Consider the following 14,172-nt stretch of genomic DNA (forward strand, 5'->3'; position numbering starts at 1 on the left):
GTGTGAGCCATCAATGTCCTGCAAAGCCTCTCCTCTTTAGAAGTTCACTCTCAGGTATTTGTTTCACGAATGGAAACTTGATTTCCAACATCTACCATTGCAAAAGCATGTGTTACCTAATAAAAAAATTTATCAGGCACTGAAAACCTCTCACCTATTCTGTCTAACAAATCTAACTAAAAGTAGTGATTTCCTGTCAGATATTTACATTGTCATAATTCTTGGGCATATATGCCAGGACTGAGACTTAAACTCAGGGCCTTGCATTGTCCCTGAAGTTTTTGCTCAAGACTAGTACACTAGTGGTTAATTGGAAATAAGAGTCTCATGGAATTTCATGCATAGACTGGCTTTGAACCTCGATCTTCAGATCTCGGTCTCCTGAGTAGCTAGGATCACAAACATGAGCCACCAGTGTCAGGCAATTTGATTTTTCTATTTCAAATAAATGAGAGTAGCTGCTTTCTTGGGGTTAATAATTTATCAGTAATATTTTACAATCTTTTTGTACAAACTAGGACTACAATTAACTCTCAATGTGAAAACACAACAGTTGTTGATTCCAGTGACTCACAACTATAATCCTTGCTACTCTGGAGGCTGAGGATAGTGGTTCAAAGCCTACCTCAGCAGAAAAGTCCATGAGACTCACATCTCCAATTAGCCAGAAGAAAAGCTAGGGGTGAAAATGTAACTCAATTAGTAGTGAACTAATGTTGAGTGAAAAAAGACAAACAAGTGCCTTAGGTCCTCAATTGGTGCCACATTAAGGAAAGAGTAGGAGGAGGGAAAGAATCAGGAGGAGAGAGAAGAAGACGGTGAGAGAGAGGGAAAGGGGGAGAGAGAGAAGGAGAAGGAGAGGGGAGAGATACAATTACTGAAATTCAAAGTCTTCTTTTCAGTTTCTCTTAGTCTGCTTCCAACCTGCACTAGCCATCTGGCTGCTTTACCTGAGTCTCCCTTCGGGAAGAACTATGTGAGAAAGAGTAAGAGGCCTGTGAGGTAGCTGAGTCATGCCCAGAGAAGCAGTCCAGCTCATTCTTGTGGACTTTGGACAGGATCTTTACATTCGAATTTGACATCTTCCTACCTTAACCCAAAATATCACTCACACTATCTGCCCATATGCATAAAGTTTCTCACTTGCCATTTACAAAATAACTGGAGCCTACCAGTAAATTTTGATCTTATCTTTATAAAGACATTACTGTAAGTTGCCAAATGTAAAAGTCTTACATCTATTTAAACCATCAAACTACAGCTGCTAAGGAAATGTACCTAACATGTAAAACACAGGAGGCCTGAGGTGTTATAAGCTGTAAGCATACTATTACACATTCTAAAGCAGCATATGAAGGCAAGGACAGTTTTATTAAAGAATTTCTATATTAGGGGAAGCATTCACTGAAATCTAGCTGTTATTTTTACAGCACATCATTAGCCAAACATGAGTTAGTGATAACCAAGAATCATTTATGAGAAGTGTGTGTGTGTGTGTGTGTGTGTGTGTGTGTGTGTGTGTGTGTGTGTGTGTGTGTTTCTTCCTGGGAATCAAAGTCCTGGCCTTGTCCTTGTTTACCATAGGGCTTCACCTACATTTCTATTCATGACATATTCATGACATAGCAGTGCTGGCACTTGAGCTCAATGCCTTTTTATTCACCTAACATGTCCATTTTTCCATGATTGCCTGAGTCAAGGATTAAAGCAGTTTTAGAATTTCAGATGTGAATTTTGTTTTTCAACTTGAAAGAGAAGCAGTAAAGGCTGGACTGTGGTTTGGAAAGAAATTGATAAGTCTTCCCCAATCCAATGTAAGTTCTGTAGTTAAGCACCCCCTGAAATTTTCATTTGATTTCAATGGAACTAATTGTACTCTGTCATGCTATCTGTGGCTGGTGGCTATTGTATAAATTAATACAGATTGTACCACTTTCCCTATCTACCAGGGTAGCCTTCGTTCTCTCTTATGTATTTGCAAAATGTCCTCAACAAATGAATGGATAGAAAGATGGATGATGGATGGAGAAATGGATAATGAATGATTGGCTGTATGGGAGGATGGAGAGCTGAATGGATGGATGGGTGGTTATGTGGTAAGAATGGATCAATAGGTCAATGCGTGAATGAACAGCCTCAAATGTGCTTAACAAGGTTGCTAGTGCTGAAATTAGTATGCAATTTCTTTTCTTTTCTGATATTTAGTTCAATTTTTGGTAGGGCCTCTGTGTGCTAGGCAGTCTTTACCACACAGCTGTGCCCTCAGCCCAAAGCACTGCTTCCTGTCATCAAATTCCTTTGTATAATATCTTGTTGCATGGAGCAATTTGAGCATTCTTGGTGATTGTGGGTGCTGAACAGCAGACATTATTCTTGGCTTGGAAATACCTACCCATTTCTTTCCAAATCCTTACAGTCCTTACTGATCCTACTTTCAAATGGAAAAGCAAAATTCACATCTATGATCCCCAAACTAACTGAATTCCTGACTGAAGGGAGCAGGAAAAAAATGGACATATCACGTGACGCAATATGACTTTTTTTATTAAAAAATAATTTTATTTAACAGGAATTAAACAATGTACAGAAAGAAAAGGTGCTGGAATCAAGATCTGTTTGTGTTCCTTTCCATTTGTCCTTTTCTCTAGCCCAGTTCTTCACGTGTCTTGCCTATTTTGGGGGGCATTTTCTTTGTGTGGGAATCTTCGACCTCCTTGGCCTTGTAGAAGTGGGGAGCTACTTCCAAAAGCCAACTGCTGTCAATCTCCAAAACCTGTCTCATGAATGCCTTGCTGGTCAAGACAACTTCATGGCAAAGCAACCAGCGGGGCGGCTGCTCTTTAAAGAGGGAGGAGTTGGGAGGAATGACCACTTCGTGCCTTTTCTTCACTGTTCGGTAGCCAGTAGGTGTCAGCCATGCTATGTGATAAAAGTAACCAGAAGTGATGGCCTTGCGGACCCGGATGTAGTCCCCCTGGCAGGAGCTCAGCCCAACTTCCACATGCTCCAAGAGCCCGTCCAGCTGTTCCCGCACATCCCGGGCTCGGGGCATGGATCTGACCTGTACAAAGTTCTCATAGCACCACTGGGAGGAGTAGCCACTCTCAGCCCACTGTGTAAACACGTTTAGCAGAACCAGGTGGTCTCCACCAGGGAGGAAGAAGTTGACACGGGCATTGTCAGCGTGGACAGCCTTGTCCTTAGGCCGGTAGAAGATGGAGTTGTTGACAGAAAGCATGGCAGCCACTGTCAGGATCTCCTCTGAACAGCTGTACTTCTCAGAGGCCAAGATCATTTTAGATAGCATGGGGTCCACAGGCAGCTCTGCCATCTTTCGACCAGTCATGGTGAGCTCTCCAAGGTGTTTGAGGGCTCCTAGAGCGTACAGTTGTTCCAAAGCCAGCAACAGGGTCTCATATGGTGGAGGGTCCAGGAAGTCAAAGTGCACCAGGTCATGGATCCCTAAGCTCTTAAGCAGCAGCACAACATTGCCCAGGTTGGTCCTCTGGATCTCAGGCACTGTGGTCTCTTCCAGCTCATGGTGATAGGCCCAGGCTGTGTACAGACTGAAGCACTTGCCTGCAGCTACTTGACCTGCTCGCCCAGCACGCTGATTGGCTGAGGCCTTGCTGCAGGGGGTGACAGTGAGTGACTCCATGCCTGTGCGGGGATTGTAGCTCTTCTGCTTACACAACCCGGGATCCACGACATAAATGATGCCCTCGATGGTGAGTGAAGTCTCTGCAATGTTGGTTGCCACAACCACTTTTCGGGCCCCAGGAGGTGTGAGCTGGAAGATTCAGGCCTGCATGTTAGAGGGCAGGTTGGCATACATGGGCAGCACCAGGAGCTCCCGGATTTTGGAGCCCAGTTGGCAGCAGCAAACCTGGAGCATCTCGCAAGCAGCCTCAATTTCCTCCTGTCCAGTCAGGAACACCAGGATGTCCCCAGGGGACTGTGTCACATGGATCTGCAACACAGACGAAACACAGGCTTCCAGGTAGTCAGTGGGGCCAGAAGGGAGAAGACATCATGCAGGGAAGGTCAGGGAGCAGGCAACAAGCAAGTATCATGCCCCTTGTCACTGTGAGAGGCCTAACATCTGACTACCTTTCCATCTCAGGGAAATCCCAAGATGAGTGAGAGTGAGATTGAGAGGAGCTGATGCTCCCTCTTCTGTGATTATTTCTAAGTAGTTTTACAAACAGGCTTTGATTCAACCAATCAGTTAATGAGTACAACACACCTTGATAAAAGTCACCTCTTCTCTCCTTCCCCATCTCTCTCAACCATACTTAACTCCCCTCAGTTTTCTCAAGTTCCAGTGTCATACAATTGCATTAAATAGTATGGCTCTATTAATCAAATGCTTATGAATTTTATTTACTCAGTAGATACTTGAGTTTAATTCAGTCACAAAATACGTATGAATTTAATTCACTTATTTTTGTGTTTACAAAGCCTCATTCTGACCCCTTTCTAGATGCTTTGGATAGGATGTTTCTGTCGCTGTCCCTGAGGCACTCACTGGAGGAGAAACCAGGCAAGTAGGCGTTATATGTTACAACAAAGGGAAGATAAATGAAAAACAAGAGGATTGGGAGGAGTTGAGGGAGGGAAAACCTGGGAAGGGATAACAATGTTCAAGAAGCAAGGTACAGGGCGGGGATCGGTGTGCGAGCAAGAGTGTGCGGGGCAGAGGCATCCTGGCCAAGCATGGTCCTACCACAGGCGCGGGCTGGAGGGGGTGGGGGGGCAATGTGCAGCGGCGGCGGCCATGGCTGCGCTGAAGGCTGCAGTGCTGGTGCTGGGCTGGAGCTGAGCCGCACCAGAGCAGCGGATCCCGGTGTCGCCGGGGCAGCAGCGCGAGTTCGCGCATGGCCAGGAGACGCGGTGCCTCTCTGCCTCCCACCCACTTTTTTTGTTTTGTTTTGTACCGGAGCCAATGAACGCCGCCGCGAGCCGCGACCCGAGCTCCAGAGGCCGCAGGCGTCCCAAGGACCAGACTGGCATCCAGTGGGAGGCAGCGTCTGGGGTGGTGGGGCGGCCCGCGGAGTCGCCGGCCATGGTGGCGCCTGGCAGGGCCAGCGAGTGGCCGGCGGCCGGGGCACCGCTGCTCCGCGGTCCCCTCGCCCAGCATCCCTCCAGGATGCTGGCCCCGGCCTCGGGCTGGCTGCCAGGGCAGCACTGGGCTGCCCTGCTGGTGTTCGGGCTCCTGGTGGCCGGAGCTATGGACGGATGCGACCTGGTGCCCAGACACCTCCGCGGGCGACAGTTGAGTGGCTCGGCCAGGGTGGCTGCTTCTCCAGCGCCAGTGGCGGGCGATCACCCAGCGCTGCTGACAGATCCCTGCATGTCACTGAGTCCACCATGCTTCACAGAAGAAGACAGATTTAGTCTGGAAGCTCTTCAGACGATCCATAAACAAATGGATGATGACAAAGATGGTGGGATTGAAGTAGAGGAAGGCGCTGAATTTATCAGAGAAGATATGAAGTATAAAGATGCGACTAATACGCATAGCCATCTGCACAGAGAAGACAAGCCTATTACTGTTGAGGATTTGTGGAAGCGATGGAAAGCATCGGAAGTTCATAACTGGACCCTTGAAGAGCCCCTTCAGTGGTTGATAGAATTTGTGGAACTCCCACAATATGAGAAGAATTTTAGAGACAATAATGTCAAAGGAACAACACTTCCCAGGATCGCAGTACATGAGCTTTCATTTATGATTTCTCAGTTGAAAATCAACGACCGGAGTCACAGACAGAAACTACAGCTCAAGGCCTTGGATGTGGTTTTATTTGGACCTCTGACACGTCCACCTCATAACTGGATGAAGGATTTTATTCTCACAGTTTCTATTCTAATTGGTGTTGGAGGATGCTGGTTTGCTTATACACAGAATAAGACATCAAAAGAACATGTTGCAAAAATGATGAGACTTAGAGTCTACAAACTGCAGAACAAAGTCTTACGGACTTACAAGAGAGGCTTGAAAAGGCACAGGAAGAAAACAGAAATGTTGCTGTAGAGAAGCAAAATCTAGAGCACAAAATGATGGATGAAATCAATTATGCCAAGGAGGAGGCCTGTCGGCTGAGAGAGCTCAGGGAAGGAGCTGAGTGTGAACTGAGCAGATGTGAGTATGCAGAGCAGGAATTGGAGCAGGTTCGCATGGCTCTAAAAAAAGGCTGAAAAAGAATTTGAACTGCGAAGCAGCTGGTCTGTTCCAGATGCTCTTCAAAAATGGCTTTAGTTAACCCATGAAGTAGAAATACAGTACTACAACATCAAAAGACAGAATGCTGAAATGCAGTTAGCTATCGCTGAGGATGAGGCAGAAAAAATTAAAAAGAAGAGAAGCACCGTCTTTGGGACGCTGCACGTTGCTCATAGCTCCTCCCTAGATGAAGTAGATCACAAGATTCTAGAAGCAAAGAAAGCTCTCTCAGAGTTGACAACTTGTTTACGAGAACGACTTTTTCGCTGGCAACAGATTGAGAAGATCTGTGGCTTTCAGATAGCCCATAACTCGGGACTCCCCAGCCTGACCTCTTCCCTTTATTCAGATCACAGCTGGGTAGTGCTGCCCCGAGTTTCCATTCCACCCTACCCAATTGCTGGAGGGGTTGATGACTTAGATGAAGACACACCCCCAATCGTGTCTCCATTTCCTGGGACTGTGGCTAAACCTGCTGGATCTTTAGCCCGAAGCAGCAGCTTGTGTCTCTCTCGCTCTAGCATTGTGCCCTCTTCACCACAGTCCCAGCGAGCCCAGCTTCCTCCACATGCTCCTCATCCAGCCCATCCTCGTCATCCTCACCTGCCTCAGCATCCCCAGCACTCATTGCCTTCCCCGGATCCAGACATCCTCTCAGTGTCAAGTTGCCCTGCACTCTATCGGAATGAAGAAGAGGAGGAGGCCATTTATTTCACTGCCAAAAAGCAATGGGAAGTGCCAGACACAGCTTCAGAATGTGACTCCTTGAACTCTTCCATTGGAAGGAAGCAGTCTCCTCCCCCAAGCCTCGAGATATACCAACCAGTGTCTCCTTGGAAGATATCCAGAGATGAGCTCTCCCTAGAGGATTCTTCCAGAGGAGATTCACCCGTGACGGCAGATCTCTCCCGGGGCTCTCCTGATTGTGTAGGTCTGACAGAAACGAAGAGTATGATCTCCAGTCCTGCAAGCAAAGTGTACAATGGCATCTTGGAGAAGTCCTGTAGCATGAACCAGCTCTCTAGTGGCATCCCGGTGCCTAAACCTCGTCGCACATCATGTTCCTCCACTGGCAATGAAAGCAAACCAGTTCAGGAAGCCCCAAGTGTTACCAGGATAAGCAGCATCCCCCATGACCTTTGTCATAATGGAGAGAAAAGCAAAACGCCATCAAAAATCAAAAGCCTTTTTAAGAAGAAGTCTAAGTGACCTACCTGGCTGTTTTGTTGGGATTCCATTTCGGTAGCACCTGTACACTTTTTTTTCCATCCATCCTCTACTCCCTATTTTTGTTTTAATTTTAGGACTGCAATTAACTCCATTGGGGCTTTCGAAACTGGATGCCATAGTGGAATGTCCTGCAAGGCAACTGTCTACTGTCTGCTTATTTAAGTGACTACAGAGCCAATTCATCAAGCCAATTACTGAAAAATCATTAAGAGATGAGACAGTTTACAGTCATTTCCTGCCTATTTATTTCTGCATTTTTGATGGTGATGTATATACAATATTTTGTTGAAAGCCACTATGGACTTACAAGCTTTAATGGACTAGTAAGCCAGCATGGGCTTGCAAAAATTTCTTGTTTACCAGAGCATCTTCTTATCTTTCCACAGAGCTATTTACATGATGGACTATATAACTTAAAAGAAGTAAAACTAATTGCACTACTGTTTTCCAGACTGGAAAAAAAATCTCTGCAAGTTAAACTGTATAGAGTTTGTAAAATGACTGTGGATAGGGGACTGTTTTCACTTTTAGATCAAAATGGGTTTTTAAGTAGAAACTAGGGTTTCTAATTGACTTGATTTCTGGAAACGAAAACCCATGCTTTTTTTTTTTTGCCAGTCCTGGGCTTGAGCTCAGGGCCTGAGCACTGTCCTTGGACTTTCTCAAGGCTAGAGCTCTACTACTTGAGCCTGAGCACCACTTCCGGCTTTTTTTTTCTATGTATGTGGTACCGAGGAATCGAACCCGAGTCTTCATGCATGCTAGGCAAGCACTTTAACCACTAGGCCAAACTCCCGGCCCAACCCATGCTTTTATTATGGGATGCTTCTTCAAAATGCATTTAATATAAAGGTTCGAGTCCTGCTGTAAAGATCATGTTTTGTTTTCCCCAGGGCTTTCACTGGGATTTACTGCATTTCAGGCTGTATGATAAAAATATAAATAATTTAAGGAGAGAAACCTCTTGATTCCTCATGTGAATGGAAGAGCTAAAGCTTGATTGAAGGACTTAAAACATTCACAACCTGAAACTGAGGTGGGGAGTGTGGGGATTCAGATCCTTGTTTACAGACTTTGAATAACTGCAAAGGACTTACGGTTTGTGAAAAATTTGTACTGTGGAAAAGATAATAAATTGGAGACAATATTGAAAAAAAAAGAAGCAAGGTACACTGGGGGGAGAGGGGAAGCGGGGGCTCACGCCTATAATTCTAGCTCCTCAGGCGGCTGAGAGCTGAGGATCAAGGTTCAAAGCCAGTGCGGGCACAAAAAGACCTGAGACTCTTGTTTCCAATTCACTTCTAGAAAACGTGAAGTGGGGCTTGGCTCAAGGGTAGGGAGGTAGCCTTGAGCTGAAGAGCTCAGGGACAGTGCCCAGGCCGAGCTCAAAACCCATGACCCCCCCCACACACACACACAAAAAGAAGCAATGTAACCACTACCTGATGAATGTCACTGTAAGCCCTCTGTACATCACTCCAACAATAAAAAAAAATAAATGTTATAACAGAGGTGTCCTCAGGGTCCTGTGGGAACACAGTGCAAATGAGGGCATGGGTCACCACCACCCTGAAAATAATCATCAGTGAATAACATATCAGATGGTTACACACACACACACACACACACTCACACACACACACACACACACACACACACACACACACACAATCAGACTTCCAGATGGAGGCCAGTGGTTCACATATGTACTGCTAGCTACTCAAGATGCTGAGATCTGAGGACCTCGGCTCAAATCCAGCCAGGGCAGGAAAGGCCATGAGACTTGTATCTCCACCAAACTACTAAGAAAATCTGTAAGTCGAGCTGTGGTTCAAGTGGTTGAGAGCCTTGAGCAAAACAACAAGCTCAAGGACAGAGCCTTGGCCCTGAGCTCAAGCCTCAGGACCAACACACAAAAACAAAAGTGTACTTTAGGAGAGGAGCGCTACAGTTCAGGGGCTCATTTATAGGAAGCAGCTCATCTTGTCTCCTCTCTTCCCGATGACACCCAGTGGTTGGCAGGATCTAGTTCACCCATCCTATGCTGTTCCCTCAGTGAAGAAGCCCCTAGACCTTAGCAGACTGGCCAGAGGCCCTGGCACTGGGGCTGTGCTGTCCCCGTCCCCTTCCTCTGGGCTCCGCCCCCACGCTCTCGGGCACGCCCACTCTGCACAGGGAACAGTGGGAGACAAGGCCTTGGGTTCCTAGACTGGTAACCGCCACGCTGGCAGCTTAAAGGATGCTCTTGGTAGCTTTAGGAGGACACTTCTCCTCTCACTGCAAGGTAGGATCAGGCTGATTCCAGTTCCTCCAGGGCTGTTCATGACTTCCGTGATTGTTTTCTTGCTTTCCTTCTCTCCTCTTCTTTCTTTCTTTTTCTTCTTTTTCTTTTCTTCCTCTTCCTCTTCTCCTCCTCCTCCTCCTCCTCCTCCTCCTCCTCCTCCTCCTCCTTCTTCTTCTTCTTCTTCTTCTTCTTCTTCTTCTTCTTCTTCTTCTTCTTCTTCTTCTTCTTCTTCTCTCTCTCTCTCTCTCTCTCTCTCTCTCTCTCTCTCTCTCTCTCTCTCTCTCTCTCTCTCTCTCTCTCTCTCTCTCTCTGTCTTCATCCCTCCCACCCTCCCTCCCTCTCTCTTTCTGGCTGGCTTGCTTGCTTTCTCTTGCTTTCTTTGTCCCTCCCTCCCTTCATTCCTTCCTTCCTTTCCTTCTATCTTTCTCCACTTTTTCTCTTCCTCCCCCCCTCCTTGTTCTCTCCTGTTTCTCTTCTCTCTCCCCCCTCCATGGCTCAAAGCCACGAAAGTTCATGACATTCTTATTTCCAATTAACCACCAAAATTGCCAGAAATGAAGCTGTCAGTTACCTCATAGAATGCTAGTCTTGAGGAAAAAAAAAAGCTTATGGACAGCATCCATTCTCTTGAGTTCAAGCCCTGTGGCTGACCAAGAAAAATATGGAAGAATGAGTTTTTTTATACCAAGAGCACAGTTACGCTGATGACTATCTTATTGGCACAAATGATGTGAAACATGCATTAGGTCCAAGAGACAGAAAATGACCAGACCCTGTGTTCTGATTTTAATGATTACAGCCCAATCTAGAACACCAAGATGAAAAAAAATTAATCCAGTTTTTATTTCTAAATGTTGGTCTTTTGCTTAGATCAGCTGGTTAAGACTAGATTTGAGCCAGGCACTGGCGGCTTACTCCTGTATTTGCAGCTCCTCAGAAGGCTGAGATCTGAGGATCACAGTGTGAGGCATGCCTGGGTAGAAATGTAACCAGCAGGAAAGAGAAGTAATGCTGTGGCTAAAATTTTAAGAGTGCCAGCCTTGAGCATAGGGAGGCTCAGGATCAGTGCCCAGTCCCTGAATTCAAGCCCCAGAACTTCCTTTGCTGAAATCATCTATTTGCCTACAGGAGCTCCACGGTGGCTTTCATCTTTTACCTTTAGTGAGGTGGAAAAGTTTGCTCATTCACTTGGACACACAAGATTGGAGCAGGAGAAAGCAATAGTCTCCTTACCTCTAGAGAATATAGTCTTTCTATTCCACAGCTTTTTGAAAGAGGAATAATAGCCTATTCCAGTGTATAGGAAGAGAATGGAGAAAGGGAACAATGAGAGACAGGTGAGAAAGACATTTGATACTGCTCTAGGAAGAAAGAGAGTAAAGAAGGAGCTGCTTGAAAGCAAACAAGAGAGGAAAGGCCATGTCCTTTGATGCGGTTCATTATACTAACCTTAAAGTTTTCCACCACCTCTTACTGGAGAGACTTGAAGCCCTTCAGCCATACCTGTTTGGCCTCAGGTGAATGATTTACAAAGCATCTTCAATACCAAACGGAACAAATTTAATTGTTTTTAAAATCAAATTCTTAGTTGTGAACGTTAAAAGTTCCCTTGCATTTTAGGAATTGGAGAATGATACAGGTTTGCAGCAAGGAGTGAGAACTAGTCATAAAAGAAGACCTCCCAGAATTAAGATTTTTTAAAAAATTAGGATAAAAACCACAGCATACGATGTGCCAGCATATCTGTTTTTGTACAGCTGGGTAGTGTTAGGTGCATTGCCTAAGCTGTGAGGCAACTTTGGGTCATTTTGTTTAATCTGAACCTCCATGCTCAGAAGCCACCCTGTCTTCCTCCTTTTCTGTAAGCTTGCAACTCACTATTCAACTTTCTCATCCTGTGAGTTTGGTGAGCTCTGTGCTTCACATAAGTGGACCATGAAGGTTTGTATTATTTTCTTCCCTTTTTTCCCTCATCTTGTTGATTGTACTCTTTAGTACCATTTTTTACAGTCTCATATGATTTGCATTTTTTGACTGCAACTTGAGTGTCAAGTCCTTAAACTCACAGCCAAAACTACTTCCGTGAACTTGTGTGTTTGCACACATGTGTGTGCCCATGCACTAGTAGTATGGCATTGTGCTTCTTCCCTTGGGCTGCTGGCTGATGCTTTAACCCTTGAACTGTATTGGGCGGGTGAATCGGAAATTGCCTTTCAAAGCCATTCCTACTGTGAGTGCCTTCCAATTACTATCATCTGGCCTCAACCCTCCCAGTAAATACTATCTAGTTGAGCCAGCGGCTCATCAATCCAATCCTGGCCATGCTGAGGGCACACAAGGGGTTCATGTGATGAGGCAGCATTGCCAAAAGCTAGACTCATTCCTATGCAGCTTCATCTAGCACAGGTTTCTGAAATCAAACCTCAGTATTGAAGAAAGGCCTGGCAGGGATAGAAGAGGTGGAGGTATAGCTGAAATAGTAGATCATGTGCCTAGCATGCAGACAATCATGGTTTCAATACTCAGCACTGTAGATGGAAAATATGATTTTCTTCTACACTGTACAGACTTTTCTTTGGAGGGGGGATGGTCGTGGGGCTTGAATTCTGGGCCTGGGCATTGTCCCTAAGCTCTTCAGCTCAACGCTAGGGCTCCACCACTTGAGCCATAGTGCCACTTCTGGTTTTCTGTCTGTTAATTGGAATAAGAGTCTTACAGATTTTTTGTGCCCAGACTGGCTTTGAACCACAATGTTCAGATCTCAGCCTCCTAGTAGCTAGGATTACATGTGTGAGACACCAGCACTTACCTAGCTGCAGACTGAATTTTTGTGTATGTGTTTAATTTCTTCATAGTGAAGACACCAGCACCCAAAGGGACGATGACTTCTGATCTTGTCTGGAACCAAACATCTGGTGAGTCCATATGCTGCTCATTTTAGTGTTGAACAATTGAGAGTATTGTAACCATACAGTATACAGGACAGCCTATGGGTATCAGTACATCCTTGTCTTCAGTTTTGAAAGTAAATAGGCAACAACAGATCAGGTCAAAAGATAATTGCTCCTGTTCTCTTTGGAAGTCAAGTCCTAGGAACTACAAGACTAAATGAAGATGGTCACAGGATTTATATGCAATAAACACTTATTGGAGGGAATGGAAACAGATTTTATGTACAACATAGCTTAATGGAGTCTGAATCCGTTCTTTGCACAACACAACTCAAGTTACTTTGAAAGACCCACCATCACACTGGATGGGAGTACTGCAGATCCTTTTATCAATCAGAGAGGCAGGGGCTGGGAATGTGGCTTAGTGGTAGAATGCTTGCCAGGCATGCATGAAAGCCCTAGGTTGGAGTCCTCAGCACCAAATAAACAGAAGCAGAGGTGACACTGTGCCTCAATTGGTAGAGGGCTAGTCTTGAGCAAAAGAAGCTCAGGGACAGTGCATGGGCCCTGCGTTCAAGCCCCAGGTCTGGGGAAAAAAAAATCAGAGGCAGCCAAGAGTAGCACCAGCAAGGAGGGAGCAGAGGAGTCCTGGAAGCAGAAATACACGTGGTATGTCAGCTTGAGTTCCTACATAGCTAATGAAATGGAAAATAAGGAAAGCAGCAAAAGCACAGTAAACATTATATAGGTTAATAAGGAAAGAACTCTTGGTTGATTATGCATAAAAAACTTTGTTTTGCAGAGGTCATCATTTAATTTAGTAAGAGGCCTCATTTCATGGAAAAAGCAGGAAATATTCCCATGCATGTACAGTATATAAAGTTGTTAGTGAATTATAGCTAATTTGGATGAAAAAGTAAGTGTATGAATTCACATGGTATTTTTCTATGAATCATTTAATCCTTCCATGTTCTCAAGAGAACCAGAACACAGTGATGATGGGAGAGGTTTGCTTAAAAAGGTCAGATATCCAAATATAGATAGGGATGTATATAAAAGATGTACAGAGACAAGGCAACAAGTTTATGGGAACTATTTTGAATGTCACAGCAGTGCAGCTTTTGTCTGTGCCATTCTGTCCTTTTGCAAGTTGAGTAAATGACCAAGACACCAGTGTGGAGATGGAGTTCTTGCTGTTCTAGTTACCAGTGAAGAGAACTCTTAGAAAACCCTGATAGGATCCCTTGTGTATGAGACCCTATTCCAATGGGTTCACATTTTCTAGGATTGCAGTTACAAAGGATCAGAGAAAGTAGCTTCTGTACTACCAACTTACATCACGGCACTGGGGAACACAGGTTTCATATTGAAGTGCCTGCTACCATTTCGTTTTTCCTCGGGTGGTAGAAAAGAATCTATCCATGAAGTCCCCTTTTTCCTATTTTCTGGGTTGTTGACAATTGCCAGTGGACTTACTCTCAGGATTTCTGCCTTATTTTGCACATGATATTCTTTCCTTCCTTTTTTTTGGGGGGGGTGAGGTG

At 45.2% G+C, this 14,172-nt stretch overlaps 1 protein-coding gene, 1 long non-coding RNA gene and 2 pseudogenes across 4 annotated transcripts in view; 2 read left to right on the forward strand and 2 right to left on the reverse strand.

Annotated features, from left to right (window-relative positions):
• Positions 1–14,172, forward strand: part of LOC150039413 (uncharacterized) — a 510,688-nt gene that overhangs the window by 270,838 nt on the left and 225,678 nt on the right. The gene's annotated exons all lie outside the window — the stretch shown is intronic.
• The window catches only part of LOC150039423 (uncharacterized), a 242,842-nt gene that overhangs the window by 28,430 nt on the left and 200,240 nt on the right, over positions 1–14,172 (reverse strand). The window lies entirely within an intron of this gene.
• Positions 2,641–3,799, reverse strand: LOC150039426 (pre-mRNA-splicing factor ATP-dependent RNA helicase DHX16 pseudogene; annotated as a pseudogene).
• Positions 5,374–8,044, forward strand: LOC150039427 (stromal interaction molecule 2 pseudogene; annotated as a pseudogene).

The sequence above is a fragment of the Megascapheus bottae genome, unplaced genomic scaffold, assembly GCF_031878675.1.
Source record: "Megascapheus bottae isolate mThoBot1 unplaced genomic scaffold, mThoBot2.hap1 HAP1_SCAFFOLD_40, whole genome shotgun sequence".
NCBI lineage: Eukaryota > Metazoa > Chordata > Mammalia > Rodentia > Geomyidae > Megascapheus > Megascapheus bottae.